Source organism: Cryptomeria japonica, chromosome 11 (assembly GCF_030272615.1).
Source record: "Cryptomeria japonica chromosome 11, Sugi_1.0, whole genome shotgun sequence".
NCBI lineage: Eukaryota > Viridiplantae > Streptophyta > Pinopsida > Cupressales > Cupressaceae > Cryptomeria > Cryptomeria japonica.
In genome coordinates, this window is record NC_081415.1 from 586,766,611 (window position 1) to 586,787,201 (window position 20,591).

The following is a 20,591-nucleotide window of genomic DNA, read 5'->3' on the forward strand; positions in this document are numbered from 1 at the left end:
ATTGGATAATGATTGAATAATCATTCAATCATTGAAATTTTTCCTTGTGGGCCATTTTTTTCCCAAATGATCTTATAAGAAATGGGTGCCTGCTTTCAAATTGGGTACACATTTCTAAAAATGGGTTCCCATTTCGCTTTCAATGGTACAAAGCGAAACAAACGCCTGTTTTTTGAATTTCAAATAATGGGTGCCTGTTTCATAAAATTTAGAGTAGAAAACAACCCTCTACCTTGGTTTTGGCTTTGGGTGCTTGGATCTCTAAAAAAATGGCTAAGGCAAAAGAATATCAGATTTTTGCCTTGGCCTAATTTTTTGAGGGCCTTCCTAGTCGATTTTTTTGATGAAACAAAAACCCATTAGATTTCGCAGTGTCTTGATTTCAAAAATGTAAATTTCATAGTGATAAGATTATTTTTACTATTTATTAGTCAAGAGTGGTACGTAAACCTAAAATACCGAGGTTCAGTAAAACTTTAATAACATTTTTGTTTTCTAGTTTTTTTAGAAAAATAAATTATATGACATCAATTTACATACAATTATTTTGAAGATTAATTATTTTTTAAATATGAGATTTTCATCGAATTATGGTGGTCGTACACATGATGTTTTGAAAATGTACTTTATTGTCAATTAAAAATTTACAAAAAAAATATATTCAATTAAAAAATAAGAAAAACTATTCTCATCAATATTTGGTGTCTTAGGTATTGTTTCCTAGAAGGATTTGCAAAAATTCATTTATTTGCGTCAAACAAAGCTGGTTGTAAAAATGTGTGGTATTGTCCTGAAACAGACATTTTTAAAAAGTGGTTTTTAAACATGCATACTAAAATATGATTTATATCATGTGGGTATTGAAATAAATTACATATTTCAAAAGTAGACTACGAGCACTAAATTTTCAATTTTTGAAGTTTTTTGAGATTCAATCTCTAAGTGCCTCAAATTTTGACATCAATCGATAGAAAATTTGAAAAACAGAGAAAACACTTCCACTTTTTTCCCAAAAGTGGAACTCAACTTCTTGCAAGCACCCTTGACCAATAACCCATTATATATTCAACCTATTTTCACCAATAACATGTTGTAGATTCAAGTGTCATTAATATAACCAACAAATTATGATTTTGAAATTCTATTAACGACATATCACCATATTTTAAATATACAACCTTAAAATTTGAAGTTTCCTTATTATTTTTGCCCCATTCCAATAAGGGATTTTTTTAAGGATGCTATATTTAGAAATTAAATTAACTAAATAAATAATGTTAGGTCTAGTTATAATTTAATAGCTAAGACTCCCCATCAACTATTTGAATTATATGCAATCTATATTTTCTAAGATATGAAATGTGTTAATCTAAGAGGATCCGGTTAATACTGAGAGGGTGGTGAATCAATATTAACAACAATTCATAAATTTAAACTTAAACTGATAAAGATTCACCAAATCAGTCAAAAACTAGTAATAAACTATTTACTAGTATCGGTAACCATTGATAACCAACTGTTAAACTGATTTATCAGAATTGCTCATTAAGTGTTCATCAACATGCAAAAAACTAAAAGTAAATCAAATCAACACATCCCAGACATTCACCACATAAACACCAAAATTTTCATGTGGAAACCCAAATAGAGAAAAACCATGGTGGGAATTGGTACCCACAAGAATTGTGCACTCTTTCAAAATACGCCATGTTAGGAGCATACAATGATGCCCTGTTAGGAATAGACCCTGTTAGGAGTCACCCAGTTAAGGGATTGCTATGATGAGCCTTGTTAGGAGATTTACCCTATTAGAAGCAACCTTGCAAGAGGATTTAAGACATGGATGTTGAGCTACCCAATTAAGGGATTTGCAATTTAAGGCCTATTAGAACCTACTCGGTTAAGGGATTTTGTTTGCTGCAATTGTTAGGAAACAACATATGAATGATCTGGGAGTAGAACTAACTTCTTTCTTGTTCAGATCTAATTTAGCTCCAATCTACTACACTCTAGCAGATACACCACACTCTTTTCTCAAACCACCGACACAACAAACATAAACTATACCAACCTAAATAACCTTTAGATCTTAGTCAATTACAAAACCCTAGATACATCTAAATTCAAATGAATTTATAATACATATCATCATTCTGATCATTACAAAAATTTTAAGACAATATCAACCTTTGAATTATCATAACTCATCACAACAATTCGATCTGATATGCAATCAAACCCATAAAACACTCTTATATTCTCTTTATTGTTTCCCAAGAAATTTTATCCTTAATCATGCCAAAACATCAGTTGACTTATATTTTCACATAGGTTGCACCACGTCACCATCAACATTTGAACATGATATAAATCACCGTCAAACAATAAAACATCATCGGTTAAAAGAATTTGTTACCGGTTCTAAAACCCTTCTTAAACCCTACAGAAAATACAACACAAATCATAATCATGACTCGATAATCAAAGCATGATGCAATCCTGGTCAAAGATACATTACAAAGATACAAACACATGTTCCAAACCTCAACACTTGACTCATCACCAATCTCTAGAACCAATCAAAATATTTCCATGTTTACCGATTAAGGTCCTAATTCCTAGTTTACTATCTTCATTACTAGTAAGGCATTTCTAGTAGACCAAAAAGACTTAGATGACAAAATAAACATGAAAAACATAGTTTCCACATAGTTTGCCATCAATGACAACACAAACAACTGATCAAGGTCATTAAGCCAATAATTTCAATCTCTTCATCACTATATCATTACCAATAGTCCTTTATCGGTTCATCAACATTCTCCATCAACATCAGTTATGTCAATCATGCCAACAATCTCCCCCTTTGGCATTGATGGCAACACCAACATATTCAACTATCAACTGTAATATTCTCTGCTTCCTTCACTCGCTCTTCTTCTGCTGCAATTTATCTATCGGTTGCACTTCTTTACCTTCTCTAATTCTTCTCATTTGGATCATATTACTTCTCCCCTTTTCTATTATAATTCTTCTCCCCATTTGACACCAATGCCAAAGGTGAAAATGCATCACTGGTCTTAATTCTTGCTATTGTTGTCTCCAACATCTTTGCAAATCTTATCTAAGTTTCTCCCCCTATGGAGTAGCCAACATTTTATCAATCCACAGTGAAAATTATTCATTAAGCCCACTGAATTGATGCATCTCTTGCATTTTAGTTGATCTTATATAAGGGTCTGACCCCTAATTTACCTTTGAGGTACTCAAAGATAGTCTTCGGAAAAGGTTTAGTGAAGATGTCTAGTAACTTCTCTTTTCTTGTCGCATTTTCCATTCTGACTTGCTTCTCTTGTACTCTCTCCCTCAAAAAGTGATATTTAAGTTCTATATGATTTGTCCTTCCATGTAACACAATATTTTTTGAAATATTAATAGCACTAGTATTGTCATAAGAAATAATCATCAATTCAGATATATCTTTCTTAAAACCTTCCAACACATGTCTCATCCAAATTGCCTATGTACAATTCATAGATGCCACAACATATTCTACTTCAACTATTGACTGTGATACACATGTTTTCTTTTTACTTGTCCAAGAAACCAATCTACCTCCAAGAAAAAAAGCTCCACTGATAGTTCTTTTCTGGTCATCAACATTGCCTACCCAATCTGCATTAGTAAACACTTTCAAAGAAAATTCATCTTTATAAGGATACCATAAGCCATAATCCATTGCGCCTTTCGGATATCAAAATATCCTTTCCACCGCTACCAAGTGAGTTTCCTTGGGATCTTTCTGAAGTCTAGCAACCAATCCAACAACATGTGCAATATCCAGTCTAGTGTGAACAACATAGTGCAACTTACCAATCATGAACCTGTATTCCTTTTCATCTATAGAGGGTGAATCATCATGTTTAGACAATTTACAACTTGTCACCATCGATGTACCAATTGGTTTGCAATCTTCCATGCCAAAAGTTTTTAATACTTCTTTTACATATTTAGTCTAATAGATAAATATTCCACCATCTAGTTGCTAGACCTGCAACCCAATGAAAAATTTAATCTCACCAATAAGAGACATTTCAAATTCTTTCTTCATTTCCTCAGCAAAATCCATACATAAATCATCATCACAACCAAGAATTATATCATCAACAAAAACTTCTTCTATCAACATTCTGTCTCCATTAGTCTTTAAATATATGTTACTGTCCTCACTAGTACACTGGAATCCTATCTTGATCAAATGTGTATGCAATCTTTCAAACCATTCTCTCAGTGATTTCTTCAAACCATATAGTGCCTTATTTAATTTTCAATCCATATTTTTATCTTTACTTAATTCAAATTCATCTGATTATTCTATATATACTTCTTCTTCCAGGATACCATTCAGAAAAGTTGATTTAACATCTATCTGATATACCTTAAATCCTTTAAAAGAAACAAAGGCAAGTAACATTCTTATACCTTATAATCTTGCCACTGGTGCAAAGGTTTCACCATACTCTTATCCTTTTTCTTGTACATAGCCTTTTCATACAAGTCCTGCTCTATTCCTTGCAACCTTGCCATCTTCATTTAACTTGTTTCTAAGAACCCATCTTGTACCTATAATAGTCTTGTCTTTCAGTCTAGGAACAAGTGTCGAGGTCTTTGTTTTCTCTATCTGATCCAATTCCTCATTCATAGCATTAATCTAGTCATCATCCTTCAATGCTTCTCTTACCTTTTTAGGCTCAATAGTGGAAATCAGACAAGAGTTTTCTCTGATTTTCCTTCTAGTATGTACACCAGCATTCTTATCTCCTATAATTTAGTCTTCTAAATGATTTAATATAGAATACCTTGGTATTACCAGTTTTGATGTTGTGCCTTCTGCTTCATGTTCATCATCTTATTCATCGCTTTCTTCATTTACCAGTTGAGCACCTATTTCTGCATTGTTTTGTTCATCATTCTTATGCACTTCCGGTTCTATAAACATAAGGTTTTTTTCATCATTTTCAAGCTCAGATCTATTGGTCTCATTAGGTTTCTCAGAGAATTCATCAACCTTAACATTTGCACTTTCAACTATCTTCTTAGTTGTCTTTTTATAACACTTGAATACTTTACTCTTGGTAGAGTATCCAAGAAATATCCCTTCATCACACTTAGCATCAAATTTTCCAGTAACATCATATCTCTAAATAAAACATTTACTCCCAAAAAATTTAAAGTAGCTCACATTAGGAATCTTACCATTCCAAAGTTCATAAGGTGTTTTATCATTACCTTTATTAACAAGTACTAGGTTCAAAGTATAAACAATTGTACTAACTGCTTCCCTCCAAAACATCTTAGATACTTCACCTTTATTAACATTATTCTGCCATCTTCCACAATTTTCCTATTCCTTCTCTCAGCAACTTCATTTTGTTGTGGAGATGTGGGTGCTGACATTTACCTCTTAATTCCCCATTCATCACAAAACTTCACAAACACATTAGAAGTTAACTCACCTCCCCGATCAGATATCAAACATTTCAAACTCCTCCCATTTTCCTTTTCAACTAAATCCTTAAATGCCTTGAATTTATTGATAGTGTCAGAATTTTCTCTTAGATAATTTACCCACATCATCTTTGAAAAATCATCAGTAAAAATCATAAAGTACTTATCACCATAATAGCTTCTAGTCCTCATAGGACCACATAGATCAATGTGAACTAAATCAAGGATATTCTCTGAAGAAAAAAATTTACTCTTAAAAGATATAGAAGTCATCTTACCCATCTAATAGTCCTTACGCAACACATTGTGTGGTTTCACAAGCTGGGGCATACCTCTCACAATACTTAATTTGCTAAGCTTTATTAAATTGTCAAATTTCACATGACAAAACCTCTTGTGCCATAACTAGTTGTCTTCAATATTATCCACCAAACAACTATTCACATTAGTGTTCAGATGAAAAAGATTACCTCTAGTCTGCTTTCTAGTAGCAATCAAATCTCCTTTACTTCCAAGATCCTGCACACTCCACTCTTAAATTCAAGAAGATGTCCTTTATCATTTAATTGACCAACACTCAGTAAGTTATGTTTAATACATCTACCCAAAATACATTATCTGCATTACTTTTTTCATTCAATGAAATAGATCCTTTACTTTTAACCATGCAGGGTGAGTTGTTACCAAACCTTACCACACTGCCATCAAATTCTTCAAGATATATGAACTTGTTTATATCACCGGTCATGTGGTGTGAGCAACCACTATCTATTATCCATTCATCACTACTATCCATGTGTGATACCAAAGATTTCTCATCAATCAAATCTTCCTTCATAGCAACAAAGACAATTTCCTCATTGTCCTCCTCCTTAGATTCCTCATATGTCACACCATCATCCACTGCAACATAGCAATGTTTCTTTCATTTTACTTTAAATTTCCTAAAATTTTCCTTTTTATCACCATTAGGACAATTTGCAGCAAAGTGTCCAATCTTATTGCAAGAAAAACACTTCAAAGGAAGTTTACCTTTGTACTTACCGGTGCCTCTAGGAAATATTTTAGCCAATAGTGCCTCAAGTTTCATTAGATTATCTTAATCATCACCATCTACTCTCCTACCACCATGACTACACCTACAGTCATGATTATGACAAATATCCTTTCCTTTCTTCACAGATGTATCGGTTACAGAATCCTTAAAAGATGATTCAGATGGCTTACAAACACTATTATCAAAGTTCTTTAATTCAAATGCAGTCAATTTACCAATAATGGAATCAATAGTAACTTTATTTTTAGAAATAGATCTCAATTCGTGTATTGCAGATACCCTAATAGCATATTGTGGTATGAGAGTTCTAAGCATCTTACTAAAAATAGTATCTTCTTCAACTTTACCTCCAACACTCTTAATACCAATCCTTTGTCCATAGTGTGCTATATTCTCACCATCAACCATTCTCATATCATCAAATTTACCTCTAATAATTTCTTCCTTAGCCCTTTGTACATGTTCATCACCTCCATAAATAAAACCTAACTTCTCCCATACTTCAAATGCAGTCTCTAATCCATGAACATCTATATACTCAGAGTCAGACAAAGTACTTACAATTGCTTCAAGTGCTTGGATGTTTTCTTGTTGCTACTTAAGTTGATCAGGTGTCAAGGGACTGGTAGTAGGAGCCACATAGTTGTTTGTCACATGATGCCAAAACTGAGAACACATTCCTTTGATATATATCTTCTGATGAATACAAAGAGGGGGGGTCAATTAGTATGCCCAAAAACTTAACCAAACTTTTAAGAAATTTTACTACAGACTGGTATAGTAGTTTAAACAAGAAACTAGTTAAAACACAAACAAGCCAAATAGCAAATAGAGCATTCACCCACATAAGAACAATCACCATAACACAAGATATTTTGATGTGGAAAATCAAATGGGAAAAACCATAGTGAGTAAAACTCACAAGTCAACTATCTATAGAATAGTAACCAGACTGATTAAAGTCAGACCGGTTAAGGCCTTACAATGTTCTTCACCAGAATAGATCCTATTAGGAATCCAGATCTTTGTTATGAGATAAGTCATGTTAAAGACTACCCTATTAAAGGATTTGAGATCCACAACTATGAACCACCTTGTTAGAGGATTTACAATAGGCTTGACTGGGCCTACCCGATTATGTTAGGAATAAGGTGTCTCAACCTTGGATAATTCCTATTCTTATTATTTGTTTTGTAAAATGTATTTCTTGCAAATAATGTAATTAAGTGTGAGTGTACATGTCTAGTTGGCATGTTGATGTGTCACTCCATTTGATGTGTCGGCATCTTGAATTGTGTGTAAGGAGATCATGCTACTGGATTTGTCTTGAAGTGTCGATTGTCTCCTGAAATAACTTGCATTGCAAGTGTGTTGTAACCGTTGTGTTGAAGATAATACATTGTGCAGGTTTTGGAGTGCTGGGGTTTTTTACCGAAAGGTTTTCCCTAGGGTAAATCATTGTGTCATTCTCTATTTTCTGTATGCATGGTATATGGTTGCAATATCTCTGTTAAAGTAGTTAACGAATCTGAAATTGTAAGGATTTAAAAGAATTTGCACAATACTTTCCTCTAGAGATTAGTGTAGGAAGTTGTTTCCGCACCTGAGTTTTCTTACAGGTTAAGGGTTTCAGACTTGTCGAAGGGATTAGTAATCAACAAGTGAATGATCTAGAAAGTAGCACAAAATTCTTGATTAGATCCTTGACTGCTCTATGTTAATGCATTGCAGCATTACTCCAGTCTTCTATCCTTTTCATGTTCAATCTCTATTGCATGATGCCTTTTCTGTGAAGACCTGATCTTCTCTTCAACACTTCGCATACACACATACACACACATACAAAACCCTAGACATGATGTCCTCATATAGGAATCTGATTTCATGTCGGTCCAATAAGATTGGATTACAATTTATTAGGTTCAAAGCATCTAGACACATTTGGTAACACGACACAGAAGCACTACCAAAGTGTCGGTGGATGATAAATCATCACACATTACAAATTTATCAGTTAACAAAATACAATATATTGATTACCAATTTACTAACAAAGACTGGTAAACTAGAACATAGTGTTTCGATCTTCAAAAAGATTGGCTGCAGCTTGGGGTCCTCAGTCATGCTTTGACCAATAAGCTTCTTTTGCAAAACACTGATAGTCTTCTACAAATAAAGACTATACATACAATGACATATAATACCATTGTGAACAATACAACACATATTATCGGTGGAGAATACCTCATACATAAAATAAGTGTGTGTCCATCAATGGCAATCACAACTAAACAATATCAAAATAGAAACAATCTGCCCCTTTGGCATTGATGGCAACACTTAAGAAAATTTGACATCTAAGTGCTTACAAAGAAAAAATTATTCCATAATCAAAATTACTCCCCCTAAGCATATACACTACTCCCTTTGACAAAATTACAAGCATGTGCATCTTCCATTTGCATGAAATTTTCAATACCACTCCCCATTTTCCAACAATGACAAAGTAATGCAAACACTCCCTCTTTCACATAATTTTACCAAAGTTATATTGCATAACATAAAAATAGAATATATGTTCATGACAATAAAGAGTAAAACTTCTCAAAAATAGATTTAAAGTTTTTCACAAAATCCTTCATGTTTGTTGACTAGGTATCTAGGAGTGAGGCAGCAATTTCACTTAGAGTCTTCATCTGGAAAGCTAACTCCTCCATGGCATCAATCGTACTCAATTTCTATGTAATAGTAATAGCTTCTATGTCCAGAAAACACTTCTGAAGAACCTACAATTTTGGTAATAAAGCAACTGGATCTCTTGCAGATCCTTAGTACGCTCGCAGATTTGTGATTCAATCTTTGCAATCTGTTGCCAGTGATTCTGAATGGTCTGCCCATACATAGTGAAGGAATCATATGGAAATTTGAAGTTGTCGATGTGATTCTTTAACTCCGATTGGAGTTGACTCTTTTTCTTCAAAGCATCATAACAGAATAGATCAGGCTGGTAGATTTTGCTCAACAGTTTATGGCCTTCATCTATTGCTAGACTGATATCATCCCTTTGATGGATCAACTTGTCTTTGTGTTCATTAAATTGTTTCACCAGTACAAATTTGAGTTCCTTTTCATAGTTTTTCTTTGCATTGGCCTGGGCAACATCTTCCAAACATTGTACTTTACCATCCACTACTCTGCAAAGAAGTTTTAACTTGGCCAGTGAGGAATCGGTACTGGGGAGATTAGTATCGGGGATTAGATTGGAAAGAGTGTCAACAGCAAATTGAATGACATCATATTATTTCTTTTTCCTCAGTTCTTCCAATATATCCTGAGCTAGTTGAATTCTCCTTAGTAGCTCATTTTCATCAACCGGTTGAGTAAGATAGGCAAGAGTCAAATCGGTGTGACTGGTGGGATCAACCTGCTTAGCTTGATCTTTGGTTGCCTTAGGAGTCTGTCCTCCTTCCTTTGCCTTGATCTCCCATTGTCTTTTCTTCTCTTGCTCTTCTTTTTCTCGGGCTTCCTTGTCAGCCTTTTCTTTCTCCTCTTTCTCCTTCTCCACTTTCTTCTTCTCTTCTTCTTTCTTCCTCTCTTCTTCCCTCTTCTTCTTCTTCTCTTCTTCCTTCTTCTTCTCTTATTCCTTCTTCTTCTTCTCTTCTTCCTTCTTCTTCTCTTCTTCCTTCTTCTTCTCTTCTTCCTTCTCCTTCTCTTCTTCCTTCTTCTTCTCTTCTTCCTTCTTCTCTTCTTCCTTATCCATCTCTTCTTCCTTCTTCTTCTTCTCTTCTTCCTTCTTCTTCTCTTCTTCCTTATCCTGTGCTCTCTTCTTCTCTTATTTTTCCTTTTCCATTCTATTTTTGTCTTCTTTTTCTTTCTCTACTCTCTCCTTGTCTCCTTTTTCTTGCTCCACTCTTTCTTTCTCATGTTTCTATTTCTCTTGTTTCTCTTTCTCCTATTTCTCTTTCTTAGCTTTCTCTTTCTCCACTCTCTCCTCTTCAACTTTCTCCTTCTCTAGAGTGGTGTCCTCAACATCTAGTGCATCAACATCAATGTGGTCATTTTGTTCTGCTATTCTTTCACCCTGACTATTAAAAACTTCATCTAGTTTGGATGTAGATAGGTCAGGCTCTTTCTCAGCTTGTCGATTAGCTTTGGATACCTTCTGCATTTTAACAACTGCTTTAACCTATAGATGGGTGTTTTTTTCTACTTCAGAGGTTTTTCCTTCGAGTAATTGAAGTCTTCTTCTTCACATGAAAAACATACCTTTGTACTGATTAATAATCTCAAACAACTTTGAATTAGAAACATCAGGAAAATATTGGGCAAAAATTTCTTCCCTAATTTCTTTCTCCTTTTCAATGACAATGCGCCATTTATTATCCAAATAATTAGGAACAACGGGTTTAATGTCAATCAGAGACTGATCATTATCACACAAATATTTAATGACTTATAGCTCTACCTCTTCCTTTTCATTATCACTAAGATCATAAAAATAATCTTTTAGATCATCAAGAACTTTTGTTCTAACATTCTTCATAATCTTTTGAAAATGTGGCATAGGCTGGTAAGAGACAACATGTATATTTACCAGTGTAGAGGTTGCAGGTACATTACCAGTTGTCTTTGTCTTCTTACTTTGTTGCCTTGTCTTCTTCATTTCTACCTCTGGTTCAGTGTCTTGTGAATTCAGTGTGTTATTCTTAGTTTTTCTCTTCCTTTCAAATACCTTTGGCGGAATAAACTCTGGTTTCTTTTTGGTTGGGGACCTCTTAGTCACTTTAGGACTAGCAACAGATGTAACTGGTGCTGATGCCGATGGCACAACTTTTCTCTTCTTCTACTTTGGTGCTTCAATAGGTTTGATCCTCTCTAAGTAAGTATCGGTCCTCTTCTTCTTTGGATCCAGTGGTGAAGCAAGTAGGGTAGAGGCATACCCTATGAGTATATCATTTACCACTTCATAGGTCATAGGCTCAACTTCATCTACTCTAGGCTCAACCACTTCCATTATGCAATGATCCACTTTGATTGTGAAACATATATCATCTTCATACTTTTTAACCAGATCACCTAATATTCTCATTCTTTGGTTCATCTTCAGTCTAAACTGATCAAAATACCTGTTTAGTGTCTCCAGAATCAAATCCCACTGCTTGCAGACTCTCCTTTATTTTTCTTCAAACTGATAGGTCACTCGACCATTGAACATCACCAACTCTTGGAAAATACCCTTGAAAATAGAAAAAACAACCGACAAGCAGTTGACTGAACTTAAACCTTAGTGTCTTGTCCTCTATGATGGACTTCAGATTCTCCATGAGTTGTTTTTATATCAAGGTACATAAGTCATATTTTGTATCTTCCTTGATCATCCTATAAGTGGCATGCACCGCAGCCGTAGGAACATAATTCATTCTACTAGCATAGAATACTCTATACCCGATCACCATGCATGCATACTTTGCCAGGTCATATTTTATGGTATTTACAGTCATTGCCCACCTGTCGCTCACAAAACCGGTGAGCTCTGTCACTTTGGTTTTGGTGATCTTGCGAAGAACAGGGACTTCTCCAACATTGCAGAAACTAGTCACGACATGGATTGCTTTGGTGTTATATCATGGGTTCGCTCAAGATACATCTTGTCACCATGAACCCTACTTAGAATGACCCTTATGTGATCTTCTGTGAATTCCTCGAGAAAATATACTGCATTGTGGAATTTCTTCTTTTCGATCACGTTGTACTCTGGTTTAATCTTCTTATCATCTCCACAGAATAAACTCAACTGGGAGTGAATCACTAGAGACCCTAGGTCTTCTAGTTTTCAAGCAATGTATCCTAAAACATCCCCTTCGACAATGACTCCAATGGGAATTTGAGATAAGGCATTATATTTCATCTTCTTCCTAAGAAACTCGGTTGACTCCTCAGGTTTGGTAGAACTAGAAGAGATTTTGGATGTAGAGGCCATGACTAAATAATTTCAAATGACAAGATTATTTCAACGAAGAATACCTTTTCACTTCAAACTAGGGTTCGCCAATGTCTAATTCGAACTAGGGTTCGCCGATGTCGAAGACAACACACTTCTCCAAAAGCTTGTCTTACCACTCTGCCCTCCACTCTGGATAGCTTGAAATGTCTGTTGGATATTGTGCAAGATTTCTTCCTTGATTCTTTCGAACGCAAGATGAATCACTCTTGTTGGGCTTCTCAAGCTAGAAAAAATCTTCTTTGAAAATAGGTAAGTAAAAATGATGAAAAAAGTCACTTTTAAGCATGCTCCTACCTACCATAATAAATGCATCACCGATAGCGTACAAACCCTAACTTTACCACTTCATTTCTTTTGTCGGATGATAGGTAACTGATACTAATAGAACACTTTACTGATACACACCAAGGGTTCGAAACATTGTTACCGATATGTTCCCCCTTAATATTTTCAAAGCTCAATTTGTCAATTCAGGGGGTCTCCACACTAGGTGCAAAAACTGGTACATCTTTTGGCTCCTCTTCAAATTTCTTTTTCCAGGTTTTATTTATATCTTCTTGAACGACTTCAGCATTGACCTTTCCTTTTCCTTTTGGGTCAATTGGTCTTTCTTCCAATGGATTCTTTCTCAGTCTGCATGCTCTAGCAAGACGTCATGTTTTGTGACAATGATAGCATACTATACCAGGTGCTCTCCATGGTTCGATGTTCACTTTTCTATTCTTCCTCCTGCATGTTGCAGCAGTGTGACTGTTACCACGATAGATCAAACAGATTTCTCTCCAACCGATTGACACTTCATAACCATTTGACTGGTGGTCATAGGTTCTATATTGGTTTGGGTTTTGATTCATAGGAGGTTCTTGGACAATCCCTCATGGTCTCGGTGCATAGACTCTAGGGTTATTCATAACTGACCTACACTCAAAAGATCTATTCCCAAACTTGTTGCATGCATAACAATGACCATTAAATCTACCAGTTCTAGCCTTGTGGTTATGCACATTGTTTTGTATGTAAGGGAAATTATTATAAGCCTTGCTCCTACATACATTGGCAGTATGTCCTTCCTCAAGACAGTTAAAACATATAGGTTTGAACTTTTTCTTACCTTTGCTTTGGTTGATATTAGGTGTTGATTGCTCCTTTGGTGCACCAGTCTTGGTTCTAGAGGTTTCTCCTTCCTCATATGCAGATAAACCAAGTCCAGAGGTATCCTTTGATGGATTCATTGTTTCTAGCTTTTGGTCCAACTTCACAGCACTCTAGTTCAACTTTGCAAGTATCTCCTTTGTCTCAGCAAGTTCCTTGGAAAGAGTATCATTGGTTTTCATCAAGGTTTCATTCTGAGAAATGGCTACATTGAGGTCTGCTTGCATTTCTTCTTTCTCTTCCTTACCCTCTTGCAGATAAGCGGTAATGGTACCAATTTCTTGTTTCAACTTAGAGATCTCACGCTCCTTGTCCTTCACTAGATTTTTAAATTTTCTTATGTTTTCTATTTCCTGACTCATTCTGATAGTCAGTCCTTCCAACTCCCTTCTTAGGTTAGTTTTGGACTCATTTATTTTATCCACTTCTTGGACTGGGGCATCCATGTCTACTTCATCAGAAGAGCTATTTTCAGTGATTTTCATCATTTGTTCAACAAGCTCTCTTCTTTTGGCTAAAGAGGCTTTATACTTGACCTTAATTTCATCATAGGCTCTCTCAGATTTAGCTAAACAGTGAGTGAGTTCCCTCATGTTGTATTCCCCCATATCTCCTTTCAAGTGGTTAGACTTAGAGAAAGGTTGGCTCTAATACCAACTGATGAATACTAAGAGGGGGGTGAATTAGTATGCCCAAAAACTTAACCAAACTTTTAAGCAATTTTACTGTAGACCGGTATAGCAGTTTAAACAACAAACCGGTTAAAACACAAAAAAGCCAAATAGAAAATAGAGAATTCACCCACAAAATAACAATCACCATAACACAAGATATTTTGACATGGAAACCCAAATGGGAAAAACCGTGGTGAGTAAAACTCACAAGTCAACTATCTGCAAAATAGTAACTAGACCAGTTAATGTTAGACCGGTTAAGGCCTTACAATTTTCTTCACCAGAACAGATCCTGTTAGGAATCTAGATCTTTGTTAGGAGATAAGTCATGTTAAAGACTACCTTGTTAAATGATTTCAGATCCACAACTGTGAACCACCTTGTTAGAGGATTTACAGTAGGCTTGATTGGGCCTACCTGGTTAAGGGTTTTAGACTTATCGGAGAGATTAGTAATCAACAAGTGAATGATCTAGAAAGTAGCACAAAATGCATAATTAGATCCTTGACTGCTCTATGTTAATGCATTGCAGCATTACTTCAGTCTTCTATCCTTTTCATGTTCAATCTCTATCGCACGATGCCTTTTTTGTGAAGACCTAATCTTCTCTTCAACACTTTGCATACACACATACACACACATATAAAACGCTAGACATGATGTCCTCATATAGGAATTTGATTTCATGTCAGTCCAATAAGATTGGATTACAATTTCCTAGGTTCAAAGCATCTAGACACATTTGGCAACACGACACAGAAGCACCGCCAAAGTGTCGGTGGATGATAACTCATCACACATTACAAATTTGCTGGTTAACAAAATACAATATATCGATTACCAGTTTACTAACAAAGACTGGTAAACTAGAACATAGTGTTCCGATATTCAAAAAGATTGGTTGCCGCTTGGGGCCCTCGATCATGCTTTGACCGGTAAGCTTCTTATACAAAACACTGATATTCTTCTACAAAGAAAGACTATACATACTGTAGACACTTAAAAATAATTATTTTTAATTATTTCTAATTCCTCACATAATTAATTAATTATGTTAATTCAAATTCTCCTCGATATTAATTAAATATAATTAATATTGTCACTATGGTATGTGACTGATTTAAATCAATCCCTTTCTTTATTCTTCTAAAAGTTATTCCTCACAAATCTCTCTCTTAGCTAATTAATTTCAATTAATTAGTTAGCCCACATGATTCCTACAAACCATCTTCTTAATTCATCATTAACCTAATAAATTCTTCTAGAAACTCCCTAAACTCACTTAACCTTACTCTTCTAATTTTTAATTCCCTCCACTCATTCTTAATTCCTCTAATCCCCCTCCTAATGAGTTGCTAATGGCTAATCATGATGATTAGCCACGAAGTCAACTTCTTGTCCCTTCCATCCAACCACTAGCTTTTAATGCTCTTTTCCTGGGTGAATGTGAGATCTTTAAAATCTCACAATCCTGTAGGCATCTCCTCTCTCAAGGAATTTTTAATTCCTTCTTATTCCTCCAATCCCCATGATTATCCCTTTTTGGAGAATTTTAAATTCGTCCTCCCCATTCTTCAAGGAATGTCACATCCCTTGCTCCTCTCAAGGAACATGGGGAAGTCTTCCCAATGCACTTTGCTCTTCTCAAGGTACCTTGGGAAGTCTCCCCAATGTACCTTGAGGAGTGTGGAGACAAGAAATACATTTAAGGTATATCTCTTGGTCTCCACACCCTCTCTTGGGCCTTGTGTGAGCTCACAAGCAATCCTAGCCCTTCATCTTGAATCCATCCTAGCCATCCATTTTTCCTCTCCTCTTCCTATAAATTGAGGACTCCATCCCTCCATTTTTCACCTCCAAGTTTAACAATCTTATGCTGCCCATTTGAGTTCAAAAAATTAATCAAAGCATCCAAACTATAGCCAAATCAATACTCATCCATCACTTAGTCATTTATCCATCCATCTCATCCTCCCATGAATCATATTGTGCACATTTGGAGACCCATCCACATCAAGCAAGCAAGAGGAGCCCATCCAATCAAGTTGAAGAGAGAGGCGCTATTCAACATTACCAAAGGCTCAATCTGAGGGAGAGGTAAAGGTTTGCAAGGTATATGCATCTTATTCATGTCTTTATGTGGTTTTATGCATATTTCATATTTTAACATCTTTTAATGTTTTATTTGTGCACTAACCACTTGAATTCACCTTGCTAACCATTTTCACCTCTTCACATACAATGGCATATAATACCAGTGTGAACAATATAACACATATTACTGGTGGAGAATACCTCATACATAAAATAAGTGTGTGTCCATCAATGAAAATCAAAAATTAGAAACAACATCAAAATACCAACATCTTCATCCGATAACTGCATATGCGGTAGTTGTCCTTGGTAAACTTGGGACCTTCCTTCTTCATCATCTTTCTCAGGATCTATTCCTCAAGTTGTTAAGCTTCTGCACATAGAGGACCTAATTCTCTGATACCAATTGTTAATCTAATAGGATCCGGTTAATACAGAGAGGGGAGATAAATCAGTATTAAAAACAATTCATAAATTTAAAATTAAACTGATAAAGCTTCACCAAATCAATCACATAGAAATAATATACTATTTACCAGTATCGATAATCACTGATAACCAACTATTAAACTGATTTATTAGAACTTCTCATTAAGTGTTCATCAACATGCATAAACTGAAAGTAAATCAAATCAACACATCACAAACATTCACCACATGAACATCGTAATTTTCACGTGGAAACCCAATAGGAAAAAACCACGGTGAGAATTGGTACCCACAAGAATTGTGCACTCTTTTGAAATGCACCCTGTGAGGAGCATAGACCAGTTAGGAGCTTACAATGATGCCCTGTTAGGAGAAAACCTTGTTAGGAGTCACTCGCTTAAGGGATTTCTATGATGAGCCCTGTTAGGACCTTTTCCCTATTAGAAGCAACATCACAAGAGGATTTAAGACTTAGATGTTTAGCTACCCTATTAAGGCACTTATAATTTAAGCCCTATTAGAACTAACCCAGTTAAGGGATTTTGTCTGTTGCAACTATTACGAAACAATAGATGAATGATCTAGGAATAGCACTAACTGCTTGCTTGTTCAAATCCAATTCAACTACAATGTACTACACTATGGCCGATACACCACACTGGTTCGACTTCAGACTCTTTTTTCGAATCACCGACACAACAAACATCAACTATACCAACCTAAATAACCTTTACATCTTAGTTGGTTACAAAACCCTAGATACATCAAAATTCAAATGAATCTACTATATAGATCATCATTCAGATCATTACGATAATTTCAAAACAATATCAGTTGTTGAATGATAGTAACTCATCACAGCAACTCGATCTAATAGGCAGTAAAACCCATAAAACACTCTTCTATGCTCTTTGTTGTTTCCCAAGAAATTCCATCCTTAATCATGCCAAAACATCAACTTATCTTTTCACACGGGCTGCGCAATGTCACCATCAACATTTGAACATTATATAAATCACTGCCAAACCATAAAACATCATTGGTTAAAAGAATTTTTTAGCAGTTCTAAAACTCTTCTTAAACCCTACAAAAAATACAACAGAAATCATAAAAATGACTTTTGATAATCAAAGCATGATGCGGTTCTGGTCAAAGATACATTACAATGGTACAAATACACGTTCCAAACGTCAATACTTGACTCATCACCAATCTCCATAACCAATCAAAACATTTCTACATTTACTGGTTAAGGTCCTAATTCCTAGTTCATTGTCTTCATTACGGGTAATGTATTTCCGATAGACTAAAAAGACATAGATGACAAAATAAAAATGAAAAACATAGTTGCCACATAGTTTTCCATCAATGCCAACACAAATAACTGATCGAAGTCATTAAGCCAATAATTTCAATCTCTTCATCACTATATCATTACCAACAGTCCTTTATCATTTCATCAACATTCTCCATCAACATCAATTATGCCAATTATGCCAACAAAATGTAGACAATTCCATCCTTTACTTCAATTGGTGTTGTATAGCTTTTTTTTATTTTCCATTATCATCAATTAAGGTATGGATGGTGACATCATAAAATTGTACCTAATTTTTTTCCTATGAGAGCCAATATTTTTTAAATATTGATATTTCTCTAAAATATAGTAAATAAATTAGTAAGAATATGAAAAAATTATAAAATAAAGTGTCAAATATGATTTTAAATATTTTCAATCAACAACATTTTTCTAGTACATAATTTGAGCTAGATGTAAAATAAAGATAACATCATCTAGGTGAGCAATTTGAAGTCCAAGAAAGAATGACAACTCACCAATCATAGGAACCTCAAACTCCTTTTTGACCTATCCTACAAACTTATTATACATACCACCATCTCCATGAAAGATGATACAACAACTATCAAAAACTTCTCTTCCAACCTTAATATAAAGATTGATATATGTGGCATGTTTCTTGAAACTTTGCCGAAGTAAGTACTTATCTAATCTTGTATACCAAGTCTTAAGAGCTTGTTTGAGACCATACAAAGCCTTTTTGAGTCTACAAACCATGTTTGGATTCTTTGATAACTAAAACCTATTAGGTTTCTCTATGTATACTTCTTCCTCTAAATCACCATTCAAGAAAGCTTAGTTGAAATCCATTTGAGTTGAAACATTATGATTTCCTCCATCCTAGCCATCAAACCAATAGTCTCCTCAAAATGAATTCCTTCCACTTGTGAATAGGCTTTGCAAATAAACCTTGGTTTATTTCTTGTTACTTCTCCTTCTTCATTCAATTTGTTCTAGAACACCCACTTTATTCCTAAGATGTACTTTTTGGTCATACTTAACACTCAAATTAGAATTTTGTACTAGGTCTTCACTTTTTCACACTTATAGCAGCCAAACCATTAAGAATTTGAAGATGAAGTAAACTATTGATTTGTGATATTTTTTGTGTATATTCTTGGTATGTATCTTATTGCATGTGCAGAGATTATATTCACCATATTATCAAATTTTATGTGACCCATCCTCTTGTGTCATAAGACAAATTTTTGCATTAGCCTCTTTTAGGTGATAAACATTTCCATCAGCCTAAGATCCTTCTGCAACTAATCTTCTAGAGTCACTCTTTTTTATTTCAAATCCATCATCATGAAATATAAGATTATATCCATTTCTACACATCTGACTAACATTAAGGAGATTGTGTTTTAGTCCTTTAAGATGAAGAACATGTTATATCTTGTTCTTTCCATCAATTGTTATAATACTATTTCCACATATTTGTGTAGAGCCTTCATCACCAAACTTGACTAATCGTCCACCCCACTTCTTAAGTATAATTAATTCTCTGTTGTGACCAATCATATGATGGGAATAACCACTATCAATCATACAAGCATTTTCTTCTTGTCTTGCATGGAAGGCAGTCCATACAATCATTGATGTTTCATTATCTTTGTCAGTCTACAAGGTACCAAACTTCTTACTTTTTTCAATATCACACAATCAAAATATAATTTAAATCATCATGATCCTCATCTTCTGAAGAATAGAAACTCTACTTTGAATGAATACTTCTTTTGAACTTCTCTCTTTTACTGCTATGTTTTGATTCTCTAAAATTACATTTAGAGGAAAAATTACCAAATCTCACACAATCAAAATATTTGAAAGGCAACATACCTTTTGTACTTGATGGTTCCTTTCTTCAATATTCTCACAAATTTTACTTCTACTTCATCAAAACCATCAAATCGATCAGTTTCTCAATCTTCTACCTCCTTACTATCTTTGTATGCTGCTACGTTCTTTGGAGCATCTTTGTCAAACTCTCTCTTATCTCAAAGGTAGTGAGAGAACCATATAGTTAATCCATCAAATAACTATCCAAGGCCTTACATTCGTTCATAGTATATTTCTTACTACCCTAAGATTTAGGAAGAGATCTAAGTATCTTTTTTACAACATCATCTTATTTCAAGTATTCACCAATAGCTCTATTTCCATTTACCACTTCATCCACCTAGAGCATGTAACTAGGAATATCGTCATCCTCTAAAATCCTTAAATTCCCAAATTTGCACTTGAAGTTTTGCATCTTTATTTTCTTTACTTTATCATCTCCTTCATAAATGCTACTAATCTTTCCCAAAC